The 16185-nt window shown below is 39.7% G+C and overlaps 1 protein-coding gene across 4 annotated transcripts in view; it reads left to right on the forward strand.

Moving 5' to 3' along the window:
- Positions 1-16185, forward strand: part of AKAP6 (A-kinase anchoring protein 6) — a 2898826-nt gene that overhangs the window by 1458679 nt on the left and 1423962 nt on the right. The gene's annotated exons all lie outside the window — the stretch shown is intronic.

Here is a 16185-nt window from a genome sequence, read left to right on the forward strand (position 1 = left end):
AGAGACATGGAAGAGCTCTCTGATCATGTAGCCCAGGCGGGTATGACCCTGACCCTGAGTAGCATCCTGCCCCCATCAAGAATGATACCGCAGTATAAAGAAAAAATGATCAATTTCAACAATTGGCTAAGCTTTTGGTGTCATTCAAAGGGGATCCAGTGTCTGTCAGCCTGGGACGACATGCTCTACAAGCCTTGTTGCTTCACAAGAGGTGGCTTGCACCTGTCACCCCTAGGCTTTTGAATACTGGCCAAGGCTCTTGCTGCCCCCATAGTGCCTTTTTTTAGGCAAGGCTCAAAAGTCAAACCCACCTCCATAAACAGCACAAATAAAAAATGAGGGTTATGCTACTCAACGGCAGGAGTTTAAATCTCAAAATGCACATGCTCAAAGCACTCATCAGTATGGAGAACGTCGACATCTGTGCAGTAACTGAAACCTGGTTCAAGGCTCCACAGAGCACCCCAGCACTACCAGGTTACAACTCATACCACACATTTCGGCCACAGAACATGGACCGAAACACAAAAGGAGGGGATGTATCCATATTCATCAAGGATACCTACACCTCCAGGCTAGTAGTGCAACATGATACCTCTGATCATCCATGTGCAACTAACATCGGGCAAATCTGCAATGCAAATTGTGGCCTGCTACAGATCACCCTCCATGACCCAGGACCACCACTCCGCCTTTCTGGAGACACTGGAAAACATGAAGGTCCTACCGAGCACCCTTTTATTGGGTGATTTCAATTACCCTAGCATTAACTGGGAAAACTACTCAAGTACAAACTCCCAGGTCCAGCGCTTCCTGGGATTTATCAACTCAAATGCCCTGGATCAGCTGGTAAACTTCCCTACCAGAGGTGAAAACATATTGGACCTGGTCATCATCAACATGGGCGTCAGGTCCTCCGCACCGGAGGTCAACCCATCACTGGTCAGATCAGCCCATAAACTAATCACTCTGGATGTCCACACCACACCACCACCCCCAACCAAGGAAACCACAGTGAAAAACTTTCCTATAGCAAACTTCAACTTACTTAAGACAGAGGTGGTAGGTTTCACAGCCCCCATGCTAAAGGATAACAGTGTCCAAGATGCAGGAACCTTTACAAATGCACTCCATGAGCACCTACAAGGATGCATGGATCGTGCCATCCCTAGCAAAACCAAGACTCACTCCCCTAAGAGAAGGAAACAGGTCTGGTGGACCCCTGCCATAAACAGGCTATACAATAGAAGGAGGAAACTAGTTCAGAAAAAAAGCAAATCCCAAGAAGGAAAGACATCCCTAATCAGTTTCAGTAAGAAACTAAGGTCTCTCATAAAATCATCCAAGGCTAACTTCAAAAGAAAAATAGCCAAGGATTCGAAAGATAACCACAAAGCCTTCTTTAGCTATGTCAAGAATCTAAGGGGCAACTCACAGATATGCTCTGAGCTGTGCAAAATAGCACAAAATATACTGAACCTACGATATTGCCAACATCCTGGCAGATAGATTCAGTGCAAACTTCACCCCCCTCTCACCCCCAAAAGGGCTCACAACAATACCAGAAAAGTGTAGTGTCCCAGAAATCACAGACGCACAGGTGAAAACAGCCCTTTCAAAAGCCAAAAGCACAGCGTCAATGGGGCCAGATGGTGTCCCAGGCTGCGTCTTGCATGAACTACAGAATGAACTAACCCCCCACCTAAACACACTGTTCAGCCTCAGCCTCTCCACAGGCTACGTGCCCATAGAATGGCACACAGCAACGATTATTCTACTCCACAATGGAGGGGCCACAACTGACCCTGGTAACTATCGCCCCATAAGCCTGACTAGCCTGGTCTGCAAGGCTATGGAGCGCATAATCATGGAACTCATTAACAAAGACATTGGGAACCTCCAAACACTTGACCCGACCCAGTTCGGCTTTGTTAAGGGCTGATCATGCCTACTAAACCTGGTTGACTTCTTCGAGACAGTCACAAAGACCATAGATGAGGGGAAGGTGGTTCACACAGCCTACCTTGACCTCGCCAAGGCTTTTGACTCCATTCCCCACTCGGGAGTTATAGAAAAACTCACCAGCCTGAGGTTGCCAACTGGCTTACAGACAGAACTCACACAGTAAGAATAGCAGGCTCCAGGTCCAACTCTAAACTAGTCCCAAGTGGTGTCCCAAAAGGCTCGGTCCTGGGACCCCTACTGTTTGGCATATACTTCTCAGAAGTACAGGCAAACACAGGAGGACTATGGCTAACCAAGGTCGCAGATGACTGCAAACTGGGAGCCATAATTGACTCTCTGGCTGACACGGACATTCTCCAAAAGGGCCTTACTGAGACAGACACCTGGTGTCAAAGTCATGATCTCAAGCTAAATGCCAAAAAATGCATAGTCATCCCGTTTTGGAAAAACAAAACACCCATGAATTACCACATAGGTGGCAGCCCCCTTAATACAGAAGAGGTAATAAGAGATCTGGGGACCCAAGTAGATAGTAATCTCTCCTTTGACAATCATATTGCCAAAGTAGTTAGGAAATCCTTCTATGTAGCCCATCTAATTACTAAAGGGTTCACATATAGAAATAAAAAGGTTATAGTGCCCCTCTACTCGTCACTCATCAGACCCAGCATAGAGTACAATGCCCAATTTGGGATGTACCTCACAAGACACTTCTAACAACTGGAAAGACCACAAAAGTACCTCACCAAGAGGATTACTGGCCTCAAACATATGTACTATCCAGCCCAACTGGAAAAACTCCAGCTGTACTCAGAGGTGATCTCTGCCTGACTTACCATGTCCAACTCAGAATTGATGGACATGCTCCACCTAAAGAAATCAAAGTCACTGCGAGCCACTCGCTCTAGTGAGCTAAACCTCACCACAACAATAAATAGAACATGCTGGAGGGATAGATTCCTGTCACAGAGACTCCCCATGCTTTGGAACAAAATTCCTAACTACATTAGGCAGAGCCCCTCACTAACACTCTTCAAGAGAAGCCTTGACGAGTGGATGGGTAACAGAAAATACACCCCTGGGATCACTTCATTGGCTCTTCTTGACAGAGGCTCAGTTAATTAATCAATGGGGCGGCGAAAGCTGACACACTCTGGCTAGGATTATAAATGCCCTCGGGCAGATAGCCTAGTACCTACCTATGAACCCATATATATATTTGTTCAAATCATGTAGCTATCAGATCAGTATTTGGAGAAGGTGTTTTTACTATAAAAATAGAGAAAAGAATAAAAAGACTAACTGAGATCTATAATAACTTACAGGACATGCTCAACTTGAGTCAGGCTTTATTTCAAGATCATTTAGATATAAACCACACCGCAGCTGCCTCATGTACACTGACAACCCTCTCCTCTTACCTCCCAAAACTCAGATTTGTGAGGGATGCACTTATATATCCAAATTGGAAGCCAGGCACTGTCCAGTCAAGACCAGAATAGCTGGTCAAGAGGAGAAGGTCAACACTTGCACCACACCACATGAAACACATAGACCCTCAGAACACACACCAGCACTGCCTTCATGTAAAAACACAAACCACACACCCACCTTCGTGGAGGCTCTCAGTAAAAATCTATCCAAACAGCAGAGGCCTCCAAGGTAGAAATGCACTCAACCACCACTACACAACCCTAATCACGAGGCACATACCTCTCCTAAACTGTGTGCCACACAACCAAAGCCCCTAAGGCAAAACAGCATGCCCAACACACTAGTCATAGGTGACTCGATAGTGAGGCACACTGATGTCCCACTCACTAGTTTGAAAAGGTGAAAGTAACAGTCAGCTGCCTGTCAGGTGTCAGGATCTGCCACATAATGTATGCATTCAGGTCCCTCAACAACAGGTACAAATATGACTGTGTCATTGTACATGTGGGTGTGAATGACCTGAAATATATCTCCCTGGACTATATGAAAAGAGACATGGAGGAACTCTCAGATTATGTAGCCCAGGCAGGTATAACCCTAGTCCTGAGCAACATCCTACCATCACCCAGAATGATACCACAGTACAAGCAGAAAATGATTGACTTCAATTAGCTAAGTTTCTGGTGTAATTCCAAGGGGATCCAGTATCTGTCTGCCTGGGATGACATGGTCGACAGACCTTGATGCTTTGCCAGAGAAGGCCTGCACCTGTCGCCCCTGGGATTCCAGATACTGACAAAGGCTCTTGCCACCCCTCTAGTGCCTTTTTTAGGCAATATTCTGAAGACAAAACTACCACTGTAACAGATACAAACAAACGTAATCTGAGGGTTATGCTACTCAATGCTAGAAGTTTAAATCTCAAAATGCACTCGCTCTAAGCACTCCTTAAAATGGAGAACATTGACTTCTGTGCAGTAACAGAGACCTGGTTCAAGGCTCCAGAGAGCACCCCATGCTACCAGGATATAATTCATACCACACATTTTGGCCCCTAAACCTGGACCGAAGTCCTAAAGGTGGTGGTGTCTCCATATTCATAAAGGATATGCACACCTTCAGACTAGCAGCCCAACATAACTCATCTGAAATACTTCAGGTGCAACTAACACTGGGTAAAACTGCAATCCAGGTTGTAGCTTGCTATAGATCCCCCACCATGTCCCAAGACTCCCACTCTACACTCCTAAACACACTGGAAAATATTAAGATACAAACCAATACTCTTATACTAGGAGACTTTAACTGCCCCTCCATTAACTGGAAAAATTACTCATGTACCAACTCACTTTCTCAACGTTTTCTGGAATTCATTAATTCCAGTGCCCTGGACCAACTCATTCTTACCTCCACCAGGGGAGGAAACATCCTTGACCTGGTCAATATTAACATGGACAACCATTGTGCTACACCAGAAATCAACTGCTCCCTTGTCAGATCTGACCACAAGCTAATAACCATGGATATCCACATCCCATTCTCACCCCCCGTAAAGGAAACCACCATGAAAAACTTCTCTAAAGCCAGTTTTGGGCTTCTAAAAACAGAGGTGGCAAACTTTACATCGCCCATGCAAATGGAAAATAGGTGCATGACTGCTGAATCATACACCAGTGCACTGTATGACCACATGCACAAGTGCTTGGAAAGAGCCATACCAAACAGAACCAAGACGCCCTTCTCCAAAAAAAGGAAGCCAATCTGGTGGACCCCTGCCATAAACAGGCTGTAGAACAGAAGGAAGAAATTGTTGCAGAAAAGAGTGTAGTCACAAGACTGGATAAACAACATTGCTAACCTCAGCAAAAAAGCGAGATCCCTCATCAAATCCTCTAAAGCCAGCTACAAAAACAAAATTGCTGCAGATACTAAGGACAACCACAAGGCATTATATAGTTATGTCAAGAATTTACAGGGCAATACTCAGATCTGCTCTGAGCTACAGCACAATGGCAACACGTATACCGAGCCAACTGATATTGCCAGTATATTGGCTGACAGGTTCAGTGCAAACTTTACCCCCCTTTCACCCTCTAAAGGGCCAATCACAATACCTGAGGAATGTGAAGCCCCTAATATCATAGCTGCACAAGTAAAAACAGCACTGTCCAAAGCCAAGAACACAGCTTCCATGGGACCTGATAGCATCCCTTGCTGTGTTCTACATGAATTACAAAGTGAACTGACACCACACCTGAGTGCCTTGTTCAAATACAGCCTCACTTCAGGCTTTGTCCCTTCAGAATGGTGGACTACTACTGTCATCCCACTCCACAAGAGGGGGGCGGCTACTGACCCCAAGAACTACCGCCCCATTAGTCTGATGAGTCTGATATGTAAGGCTATGGAATGCATAATCATGGAACTTATAACTAGGGACAAAGGGAATCTCCAAACTCTAGACCCTATGCAGTTTGGGTTTGTGAAAGATAGATCATACCTGCTCAACCTGATAGACCGAGTCTGTCACCAAAGCTGTGGATGAAGGCAAAGTAGTTCACACAGCCTACCTCAATCTTGCCAAAGCCTTCAACACCATCCCTCACTTAGGAATCATAGATAGACTCACTAAACTAGGCATAAATCCCTATGTCATGAGATGGGTTGCCAACTGGCTCACTGATAAAACCCACACTGTCAAATTAGCGGACTCCAAATCTGACTACCGACCAGTTACAAGTGGAGTCCCACAGGGATCAGTCTTAGGTCCTCTCCTGTTTGGCATCTACTTCTCTGAAGTTCAAGCCAATACAAATGGACTATGGCTGACCAAATTAGCTGATGATTGCAGACTGGGAGTCATTATTGAGTCATCAACTGCTTTAGACATGCTACAAAAAGGCCTCACTGAGACCAATGACTGGTGCCAGAACCATGGCCTAAAGCTCATTGCCAAAAAGTGCATTGTCATTCCCTTTGGTAAAAACTCAGTACACATGAACTACCACATCGGCAGTAGTCCACTAAACATCAAAGGTGTGACAAGAGATCTAGGGACACAGGTTGACAGCAACCTCTCCTTTGAAAACCACATTGCCACTGTGGTCAGAAAGTCCTTCTATGTGGCACATCTCATTACAAAAGGTTTTTCCTCCAGAAAGAAAGAGGTCATAATATCTCTCTACTCATCCCTCATTAGACCTGTTATAGAATACAATGTCCCATTTGGCCATTTGGCATGTACTTCACTAGACACCTACAACAACTGGAAAGGCCACACAAATGCCTCATTAAGAGGATCTTAGGCTTTAAACACATGCCCTACATGGACAGACTCAAAAAAACTCCAGCTATACTCTCATATCACTTGCTTAGAGGTGATCTCTGCTTGATCTACAAAGCCATGTCTGACCCAGAGCTGTTAGATATGTTACATCTAAAGAAATCCCAATTTCTCCATGCCACACGCTCCAGGGACCTCAACCTCATTACCACAATAAACAGAACATGCTGAAAGGACTGGTTCGTAACCCAGAGACTCCCCATACTCTGGAATAAACTTCTCATCCACGTCAAGCAGACCTCTTCACTGACCCTCTTCAAGAGAAATCTTGACAGGTGGATGGGCAATAGAAGGTTCACCCTGGAGATCACTTCAGTGGCCTTGCTCGATAGGGGCAATGGGAAGTAACATCAGGAAGCATGATGCCATGGAATCTTCTTGGGCTAGGCTTATATATGCTCAAGGGCCATTAGCCTAATACACACCTATGAACCTATGAACTTATAAACAGATAAAATCAAGAGCATATCATACAGGAATTATATGATATTCCTGAAAAAGCCATGACATATGATTTCTAAATTTTGAAAAAAATCTAAATCTATTTACAGGAATATTTTACGGAGACAAGGAAGGGCTAAACTGGATGTGAAATGCATTTCATTAAGCTTTAAAAAAAGAACTTGGTTAAGGATATTTCAGTGGAAGAGTTGAATAGATGTGTAAGTAAAGGGAAGGTTTATAACTGTCCAGGGATAGATGGGATGGGATGCCAGTTCTATAAATATATGCTGGCGATAGTAAGAGATGTTGTTTCGACTCAGCCATTATGAGTACATGACACACCATTCTGGCATTCTGCAAAGCTTATACAAATGGCATATGACTTACAATATCATTTCAGTCTGGAACAATTGTAATTTAGCTTAAAGGGGAACCTGAGAATTTATCTTAAGAATGATGCCTGCCTGGTTCAAATAAGTAGTTGGGGCGATATGTAAATATTACTACTGTATTCATCTTTTTTAGGTTTATGGAATGTAGTATGATGGTTAGATGGAACATGTTTTATGGTGGAAGTATGGTTTTAAAATTTTAAAATAACAAGGAAGTGATGTCATTGTACAAGGCTATTTAAAGCTGGAGTTGTATGTAATATGTATTTGGATGAAGTTTCTAACAGGAAACAAAAGTGCTTAATTAAAGGATTGTTGTGTGGACTCCTGACTCCTATTGTTTTTTCATAGATAAAGATGTGTATAGCAGGCAGCACAGTGAGTCATAACATTCATTTATTTCATGATCATTACAGATGATAACTTAGATCTCTGTAGCAAAGTTCCCAGTGATTATTTAACAGGATCTTACATCTAGAATAGACTTAAAACATCTGATGACTACTTAGGTACATTTGCAAAATATGAAATGCTGTGCTAAAATGTAGAAGAAATGCTCTTTAATATCACACATGAAAGTTGTTACTCATCAGCTTAACACAACTTGTGTCAGTGCCGTGTTTGCATAGAGGTCTGTTGGAAAAAGGCACATGACATTCTTCATTCAGATATTCAGAATTAGATGACTACTGTGTTATCCACAGATACCCAAAACAACCTACCAACCTTTCTCTGGAAATAATTCTGCACCCAAAAGAGCTAATATTGGTCAGTAACCTCATGCTCATGTGTATGTACATGACCAGTGCTTCTATGGTCGTGTATCTAATGACCGGCGTAAGATGTCTGGACAGATGATCTAGGAAATGATTCAGATTCACGTGTGAGCTTAATAAAGAAATCCTATAATCATACGGATTCATGTTTTCTCAGAAGGATTTTCTCCCAACCCAAAGAATGTTGTGAGAGTTAAGAATGCACCCTCACCAAAAAAAAAACCCATAACCATTAAAGTCTACTAGGCATGGCAAACTCCAGTAAAAGGTTTATAAAGATTGTTTCTATTAAGGCTGAGTGAATAAGAAGCCTATCAGAAAACAGATATCATGGCTTCAGACAATAACTTATGATACGTCTGTACAAATATTAAAATGCTATTATTAAAACAAGTAATGTTATATTCTGTCCCAGGTAAAGAAAGCTAGGTTCATGGTGATTCTAGCCCTGAAGCATTAACAGAAATATTAACTTAGTAACATAAAGAACATTACAAAGCCATAGAATATGCCAGGAGACATTTTATTAACATAGAAAAATATTACTCTCCTACAAATAAAATCACATGTAAAAGTTTGAATGTTTGAATACTTTTCATCTGTAACTGTATGATTCAGTCACTCTTATAACAAATAAAAACCCACTAGAAGATGCTTAGAGTAATAAATGATTAAACCCACCCTTTGGAACATAGACTTATAGCTTTGGAGTTCAGGCTTAATTTTTTTTGTTGTTGATTATAAAAACAGACAGGAAAATATACTTAACCTTGTATTCATACACCTTGTTAGGTAGGAACAAGTATCTAAGAAATAATCAGAGGAGGCAGAGAAATTCACTTTCATTGCGGTAAATGGTGTCCCATAAGCCTTAGGTTAGATGAAGGCACTAGAAAAGGCAGTATAAAATCTCAATGAAATAAAACTAATTTCTCTTCCAAAAAAAAAATTAGGAAATTGCTAACGTGACCATCATCTGGAAAAGAATTAGAGTAATAACATCCAAGTCATTACAAGGACAGGATTTGCATTTTTGATTCCAGACATTGAGAATTAACAGAGGCATCATAGATGCACATGTCAAACCAATGCACAGAATTTCACTTCAGCATCCATTAAAGTATCAGTACTGCTAGCATAGCCATAGAAATAACACATTTCAGATTTTTATGGACCTTCACCCGCAACAGAAGAGTTTCTTTTGTCTGATTTTCTGGACTGGTTGCATCCATATCCTCTAATGCAATCATTAGTTTCTGGCAACATACTTTTATTATTGGATGTTTCTGAAGTACTAAAAGCTAATAATGAAACTGCAAGCAGTTTGAAGATTTTCCTAAACAGATGGATTGGAAAGTGACATATTTGCTGTCCTAGATGAATGGATTTGTTGGGAGGTGTGTGTATATATACACATTATAAAACATAAAAAAAAACTGGCAAAAGTAAAAAAAAAAAAAAAAAAACAATGTATGCTGGATCTTTCTGAGAGTTTATGGAACAGTATTACACAAAACAGGATAATCTCAGCATAGAATTTGTAGAAAAAAATCATCAAATGCCATGTCGGTCAACTAACAATCATATCTGTTGTTCAACACAGACTTTGATAAGATGGACTTTAAACCTACAATTTGTTCTGTGAACCCTCTTGCTATAATGACCTGTTCTACCTATCGTCTCACTCTTCTCCTATCACAACACTATACAACTTCAAACAGTGAAGTGCAGATTCATCATTCTGTCCAACACTACAGACCATCACTGCCTCATCCTACAAAAAATGGCTTTCCATTGTTGCCAGGGCAAATTTCTGCTTAAACACCCTTACTTTCAAGCTTCTTCACAAGTACAGTCCATCACCAGACTTATCAAAGATGAAACATACTTAGGAAGAATAACTGCATTCACTTTATGCCAGCTTACACACTGTCCACCTGTGAAAGAATATTCTTCAAAAAGCACCTGCCAGTGGAAGACATCAAAAATAAGCTTAATATTTTGAAGACATCACTGAAGCAGCAACTGTATAATGAAAATCAAATCAGTGCTTTCCTGATACAGTGTATCCCCTATCCATACTCCTTTAATATGTCCCCTTCATGTTTATTCCCCCTTGAATTTGCATTCAGCCATCTGGCTGCTCTTTGTACAGGCTGCTTAATGCAAACACTGCCTACAATATGTTGTTTACAGGCTCAGGCTTTAAAACAAGCTAAACCAATGTAACTGTATTTGCTTCTGCAAAAACCTTCCATTTACTTGTTTTTCATACTTTCTGCAGTTTGCTGCTTTGACCACTGTATCTTTGACACTGATCCTTGTGTCTTATATAACTCTTTTACTATTGCACCTGTCTCTGAACATAATTTGTTATTGTGCTTTGTCTTTGGCTGGGGTTGTGGCTGAAAAGGATTTATAGACAAGTTCTCTTACCCAGTAACAAATGAAAAATAAAAAAGTGATGACCAGAGCCTAAAAAGTAGGGATGCAATAAAGAACGTTATGATGAAGGAATGCGCTGATAAAAATGGCACTAGAATAAATATAATTATAAAGTAGGAAATAGTGAACTTTTAAAATAGATAAGATCCACAGGAAAACTCTGCTAAATATTCGGTAGTCACTGTCGATAAAACTGGGCACAGAAACACCAGGGGATTCAGGAAGAGCACCTCCCTAATGGCAGTGACAGCTGACACCAAAAGGGTTGCACTTCTGCCCATACATAGTGTTAGCATAGGGAGCCCCCATTCAGTCTCCCACATGCATGCACACATTCAGATAGTCACACCTCTTATCTGTTTCCAAGGTCTTGCAGTATTTTTATCCCTGCCCTACCAAATCATAGATCCTTATGGTCAATCAGTAACACCATGCACCAGAGATTCATATTTTTTTATTCAACAAAAGCACATCATGGGGGAATGACCTGTTGCTCATTTAACTTTTAAGTGTATCCCAGTAATAGCTTAAATATTCTCCCTGGTGTTGTCTAGTGTTCCACCCAGCTTTATGCCAAAGATTCCCTCCTCAAAGATACACCCCCATTCTTTCCAACTATCCCAGATTTTACAAGATGCTCCTGCTAATTACCTCTTATGGCAGCCCTGTCCTTTGTAACTCATCGACTATTGCAATAATTGAATAATGCCAGACATCGGATTTATATACTTTTTATTATGAAAAAAAACTACCTTGCTACACTTGTTAATCAGTTACATACTGGGTAAAGGCACCTGATTGATAAGCTACTTTCTATATCAAGGGTGGGGGTTCAAAATTTCATCCTTGGAGTTCTTTTGATTTCAATAGATATTTCTGATCGATAAATGTTTTAACACTTTTAAGCAGAAATATGGGTTGGAGTTAAAATATGTACCTATAAACAGCAGTTAGTAAATTCTTTGTGAATTACTTTAATCCAAATATTTTGAATAAAACCTTTCATTTCTGATTTCCATTTGTATTGTGTAGTGCTTTGTTTTTATTTATTTATTTAGTTTATCAGGGTGGTACACTGATCAGAACAGATAATTTCCAGGCACATCCCAGGTTAATTATTATTATTATTATTATTATTATTATTATTATTATTATTAATTTTCTGCTACTGAAATCTATGGTGAAAGGAAAACAAAGAAATTAATACTTTTTAGGGAAACAGATATGCTTCATTCAACAATCTCTGGTTTGCTTCTCCAAGTCTCCATTTGTCTATTTTGCAACTCTGAACAAATCCCTTAATCATACAGTGTTCTTATGTACCCCCCCCCCACACACACACACAAACACATGCAGACACTTGCACCCAGTAAATTTTCCAAGATAACAAAAATAAATAAATAAATAACATTCTAAGTACAGTTTCCCTGCATTGCCCCCAGAGTGGGCATCTCTACCCTCTTACTTATTTGTCCTTCATATTCTGTTACACTGCTTTCAGTCTCATAGATGAATATCTAAATTTGACCAGGGTCTGGTGACATGAGATCCAGAACCTTGTGAAAAGCTACAAATTATTGATTATATATTCTCCTTTAATAAACAGTTAAATCTCAGACTGTAACGTTCAAGTCGCATGAATATAGGAAGCATATTGCAATACTGGGAAAGACCAGCTGTATAGACAAGCTCTCTGATACACTTGAATCATCCTGTAACCATGCACTTAAGGGATGAATTGTTAAATGGATTTTTCATTTCAAACATTTATTCCTCAGCCTGTGATAAAGTCAAGAAATACTGCTAGCCAATAGTAATAGATAAAGTCGCACATCAGTTTGTACTGAGGAATGATTCGTTTCGCTACAGTGAATCATGAAACATAATTATTTCTCTGCAGCAGACTTTCTCCAGTGGGATCAGTAGTCCCAGCCTGAGACTGGAATACATGTTTTAAATTTATTATTTCGTTTACATTACAATTTATTTTTCTTTTTAATTCAGATGCCACATTTTTCACAGTATCGACAATCAATGCCATTTTGAAGAAGTGTAAGAAGCAGTAAATTAACTTAAGCGGCATGTTGCTCTGATGCCTGGTTTGAAAGTCTTTCTTTTGTTTACATTACAATTCATTTATTCTTTGCTTACTTCTCTATATTGTATTGTCAAATTTCATCCTATCTTTTCTTGCACTGAAATGGATATTCTGTGACAGTATAGTATTTGGGAATGTGTGCCCAGTTCCCAATGCTTTTCCAAACTGTGACCTAATTTAGCACCTCATAAAATATCTTGCATTTTTGGGTGCTGTTTGAAACAAATTATTCACTGTGATGTCATGTTTAGATGTCACTCAATAGCAGGCAATAAGTGATACAATGTTGCTAATGGACGTAAACTTGTAGAAAATAATCCCACACAGGTCACAGCCTTGTCTTAGTGAAAATGTTATCTGTTAGCACATTCAGGAGTTCTTTTTAAACTTAATAATGTTATAGTAATTGTGTGTTTGTGTGTCTATACATATGTGTGTGTGTGTGTGTGTGTGTGTGTGTGTGTGTGTGTGTGTGTGTGTGTGTATATATATATATATATATATATATATATATATATACACACACACACACACACACACACACACACACACACACACACACACACACACACACACCTATATATTAAATAACACAATGATTTCTAAACCAGTCTGAGGGATCACCTCCTCAAGAAAACAAATGGAAATTCCTTCCTGACAAAGAGAGGCTACTATGCGTATCATTATATAAAAACCCACTATTGTACCTAATTTATATTAAAGATGATCACGCAAAACTAATTCTGTAATACCATGGTGGTTTAACGGATTAGTTTGTGTGTGCCTTACCAAAAAAGTGTATATATATATATATATATATATATATATATATATATATATATATATATATATATATAGGAATGTGTGTTCAATGTTAGATATATTTATAGCATAAGCTGATTGCTGTGTGCATGCTGTGACTTGTATACTCTTATGTAATATTGATTACTGTATGTATGTTTCAACTTCTACATTGTTTTATGGTTATATATTACTTGTAATGGCTGCTTAAAAGGAACCAGGTCCCCCACAGCCCCAAACTTAAATATACCCACTACAAGGTAGTCAACATTGCTTTTAGTGAAACATTTTCCCTGCAACAGCATTCTCAGCCACTTCCGTAGAAGATCTGACAGGATCCCAAATGAACATCTTTAAAAGCTGTTAGGCAAATTATTGTTCTGCACACCATTTGTAAGTGTGGTAGAGTGAAGTATTTAACAGCTTTTAAAGCTGATTTACCTTCATCACCTGTATAATTTTCATCCCCAGTCCATAACCAATGTTAAAAGCTTGTTAAGCACCTTCTTTGATGTGAGACAACTGCTTAACAAGCTTGTCTTTTCACTGTTTTTAGAAAGTAATCATAATGCTACATGTATTGCATTGCCTTTCTGAACACAACTGCTATTACTAATGTCTGACTCTTTGAATATTCTTGCATTGCAAACTCAAGAGTTAATGTATTGTCTTGCTTTTCCCTCAGTGATACAAATACCATTTGATATGAGCATATTATTGAGATTCTGTATCAAATGCATATTCTAAACATATTCTGAACTCTAACAGAGCTCTAAAACATTTCTTGTACCATTTACAACAGTGCTTTCAGTCAGATTCATGCACCCCCTCATTAAATTCTTACTTCTGCCTCTACCATCTAAGGCAAAGTCTTTCAGTTTTCAATGCTAAGTTTCATTCTGCAGGACAGTTGGAGCTGATGTATCGAATGTTGTGTGGTTTCAAGTTCAGTTGTCATTCTTTCTGGTACAGTTGTCCTTTCTTGGGAGATGACTACCTCATTCATAATTTCTGTTGAAACAACTGGATAGTTTTGGAGTATTGTGCTTGCCGGAATTAATGTTTCTCTTGGATATGGTGATGTGTCAGAACCAGCAGTTTTTTTATGTACCTGATAAATCAGGTGCTAAATAAGAATTAAATGAGTTATTTTGTGAAACAGCAGATGTATGGGAAAACCTCATCTTTTTAGCTTTGCTTAACTCTTATGTCACTTTAGGGGTGATACATTATTGTTTGTTGTTGTGTGAACATTTTGCTATTGCAGCTCCATACAATTCACAGATACCTCATTCTTGGGTAAAAATAGGTATAATATGCAATAAATACTGATTTTAAAGCTGATTTTAAAGTTATTTTCAGAGTCTGGCATAGAATTATCCATTAAATTTTTTGTGTTATTTTTTTTCCATGGCTACCTTGTTGACCATCAAACATTCCTCCTGGCACTCTCCATGAACGTATTCATTCCATAAGGGTAAGACACTAGCTTTTCTGTTAGGGGATCCCTCAGACTTGAGGGTGAATAGGTTAGCTGACAAGAGGGTGCAGTCAATCTGAGGGGAATTTTTCCTAGCCCAAGATTCCTCCTTCAGGTTGATAACTGTCTGAGTTGGCTTGGAGGACCTACCAGAGCATGTTCTATGCCTCAGGCACATAGTGCAATTATGCCTGATTTGCTGTGTTTTGCCTTTCATCCTGGAATCCCATTTTAGCTTCTGCCAGAGTTCAACAAAAGAAAACTCCCTCAAGCAGCCGACCTCTCTACCTCACTGTCAAGTGCCTGATCCACTAATTAAACCAGGTCACCTGGACCATTGTCAGGACTTCATCACTTTATGTCACCAGGCTATGGATTATTCAGTTATTAAGGAGATAAACATCTGTATCCACAATTCACAATGTTCCAGTGAAGATAATGCAAAGAAACTGCTCACACCCATACAACTATATAGTAACTTGCTAGAAGATTCCAATGTTTTGATTATGTATAAATCTTCAGTCTGTGTGCTCAGAAGTTTCCTCTGCTGGAGAACTCCCTGGGCTTCACACAAACATTTTTTTCATTGCTATTCATGATAAAGCTATGCTTTATATAGTTATTTTCTCACTGCCCTTAAACATTAATAATGTCAAAATAGAAAAAAGTACACTTTCTGATAGAGCTCACTAGCACCTTTGTACCTTAGACTGTCAAGGCAGAATTAAATACCTTTAGACATTATAAAACCAAGTGCCTGTTAGGTGTTAGATACACTAGATGGTATTTTTGGATGAACAAAGGACAAATGCACTGCTGTGACCACTCATTTTCATTAATGCACTGGACTGCAAAGTTTGCATTGGTTTTTGTAAATAACATCTTATTGTATAGCAAATAGTAAGTGTGTCATCTGTTGGACAGTAATTGAAAATGTAGATGAGGAAAGTTGGTTACATTTTACAGTGGGACCACCATGACATGTCACCTTCCAATGCCAGAGAGCC

The sequence above is a fragment of the Protopterus annectens genome, chromosome 6.part0 (assembly GCF_019279795.1).
Source record: "Protopterus annectens isolate FY-2018-M chromosome 6.part0, PAN1.0, whole genome shotgun sequence".
Classification (NCBI taxonomy): Eukaryota; Metazoa; Chordata; order Ceratodontiformes; family Protopteridae; genus Protopterus; species Protopterus annectens.